The sequence below is a fragment of the Procambarus clarkii genome, chromosome 36 (assembly GCF_040958095.1).
Source record: "Procambarus clarkii isolate CNS0578487 chromosome 36, FALCON_Pclarkii_2.0, whole genome shotgun sequence".
NCBI classification, from domain to species: Eukaryota; Metazoa; Arthropoda; class Malacostraca; order Decapoda; family Cambaridae; genus Procambarus; species Procambarus clarkii.
The window spans coordinates 43,101,619-43,104,709 of NC_091185.1; positions in this window are offsets into that span (position 1 = coordinate 43,101,619).

Here is a 3,091-nt window from a genome sequence, read left to right on the forward strand (position 1 = left end):
CCCTGTAGTTGAGTGTGTGTATGTGTGTGTGTGTGTGTGTGTGTGTGTGTGTGTGTGTGTGTGTGTGTGTGTGTGTGTGTGTGTGTGTATACACCTAGTTGTGCTTGCGGGAGTTGAGCTCTGGCTCTTTGGTCTCGATTCTTAACTGTCAATCAACTGATGTTCAGGTTCCTGAGCCTACTGGGCTCTATGATATCTACATTTGAAACTGTGTATGGAGTCAGCCTCCACCACATCACTGCCTAATGCATTCTAATTGTTACCTACTCTGATACTAAAGCAAAAAAAAATCCAATGTCTCTGTGGCTCAAGTGGGCTACTCATTTGGACTCATTTGGATGTCAAAGTAGTTAATAAACTGAATGCATTAGGAAGTGATGTTTTGGAGGCAGACTCCATACACAGATTTAAGTGTAGACATGACAGAGCCCAGTAGGCTCAGGAACCTGAACATCAGTTGATTGACAGTTAAGAATCGAGACCAAAGAGCCAGAGCTCAACTCCCGCAAGCACAACTAGGTGTATACACACACACACACACACACACACACACACACACACACACACACACACACACACACACACCACACACATACACACACTCAACTACAGGGCAATGAAGCTGAGTGGACAGCTCACGGGGTTCGGATTCTAAAGGCCCGAGATCGATTCCCGGCCGAGGCAGAAATAAACAGGTAGAGTTTCTTTCCCCATGATGCATCTGTTCATTTAGCAGGAAATAGGTTCCTGGGAGTTAGACGGTCGCTACGGGTTTCTTCCTGGAAATGTGTGTGTGCGTGTATTTGAAATATATGTAGTAGACTTAAAAGAAGTTCAATACATTGGTTAGTAAGGCGGGGTCCAAGGGCCAATAGCTCGAGTCTGTAAGCACAAATAGTAAATACACTCACTCCCAAACATTAAGACGAATGACACCATAAATGTACGTGGTGACAGCCTTCAGAAGGTTTGAGGTTTCCTGAACGATAATAAGATATTGGTGATGAAAGAGTTTATCAAGAAAATTCCTACTTTAATATAAGAGTACAGACCTAATATGCCTAAAGAAAGATAATCAAGGCCGATATTCACCGTCATACACACTGAACAAACACCTGACCTAATTCACCTGCATATTTGAGACACGTAAATTATTGTATATTATAATTAATTCTAATATAATCCCGGTCTCCAAGAACTAACAGTGTTACGAACAGTCATTATCTCAAAGATATTAGAGATAATATTCATAAAAAACAGTAATTTATCATCAGACAAACTAATTTGCAACAGAGAGCCAACTCATTTCGGGAGAAAAATGGTGTCTGGGAAAACTAATCGCCATTGTTTTGATTGTGTGTCAACAATCCGACGCGGGTATTGTAGGGATTGTTGGAGGGCATCTTCCTAGACTACTCGACGGCAGTCTGCTAGTCTAATATGATGCTAATTTCCCACATAATTTTTAAAATATAAAATTAGCTGCGAAATAGCTGCATACATTATGCAAGCCTTAACACAAATATTATTATAATAAAAAGATAATAATAATAATATTATTAATATATATATATATTTTTTTTAAACCTAGAAGGGGTACCACCTCTGGTGCAAGTGTAGGGACCCATAGCCTCGGAGAAGAAAATAAACAGTACTCAGAGAAGACCTTGTGGATCCTCACTGAACACTTTGATATTTTCTTCTCCTACCACCCCTATTCTTTTGGTATGTGTGTATATTTATCTAACTTTATTTGAAAATGTCATTACACAAAAAAAAGTTACAATAATGATTACATGCAGGGTACAAGGCTGCTTGTCACAAGTTGTACAGCTCTTCCAGCTCCTCAGATGGCGGGCAGGAACCATGGATGCAGTGAGCATTTCCTCTCTGGATTGCCACACTAAGGCGCTGAAAAAGAAAACTGGCAGCTCTAGGGTCTCTAGTTGTTTCGATTAGCTTAGACCCCAACTCCTTCAAAAAGCTAGCAGCACTTTTACCCCAGGCACCAAGTGTCTCTGAGGCAATGGGGACAAAATTGTAGTGGTTCTCAAGGTCTCTGTATTTACGTGACTTGGCCGCTTCCCGGTGATTGGCAGGTCCTCCTGCTTGTGAAGCACTGAAGTCAACATAGGTATTGGCTAAAGTTGAAACGCATGTGTAGTCCCACACCAACTGTCTACCATTCTTCCAGGGGTTCACCGTGATTCCGTCTGGGCGACCGACAGGCTCATCAGAGTTGCGGGACATTAGGTAACGGGGCTCTCTCTCTGCTGGACAACCGGCTGTGGTAAGGCTTCTCTTAATAATGTCATTGACCTCGCCGTGTCTTGCATGCCATCCTCCTGTCCTTTGGCAGAGAAGGCCATGCCGTCCGTATCTGTCGGCCTCTGCCTCGCCGCAAATACACCTGTATTCGGTGTGGATTGGGGCAGCGAGGCGGAGACCCACGGCAATTCGGAGGGCCTGCGGTGTGAGACGGGTGCCGGTTGCTGACATTGGGGTTGCTAATAGGAAATCACCTGCATGGGGAGCTGCTACAGCTCTAAGTCGGGCAGTGTCATGTGGTGTTGTCGCAGCTTCTAGCAAAGTCATATATATAATATGTCTTTGTAATATAATATATATAATATATATATTATAATATTATATATATATATATATATATATATATATATATATATATATATATTATATATATATATATATATATGTCGTACCTAGTAGCCAGAACGCACTTCTCGGCCTACTATGCAAGGCCCGATTTGCCTAATAAGCCAAGTTTTCATGAATTAATTGTTTTTCGACTATCTAACCTACCTAACCTAACCTAACTTTTTCGGCTACCTAACCTAACCTAACCTATAAAGATAGATTAGGTTAGGTTAGGTAGGGTTGGATAGGTTCGGTCATATATCTACGTTAATTTTAACTCCAATAAAAAAAAATTGTCCTCAAACATAATGAAATGGGTAGCTTTATCATTTCATAAGAAAAAAATTAGAGAAAATATATTAATTAAGGAAAACTTGGCTTATTAGGCAAATCGGGCCTTGCATAGTAGGATGAGAAGTGCGTTCTGGCTACTAGG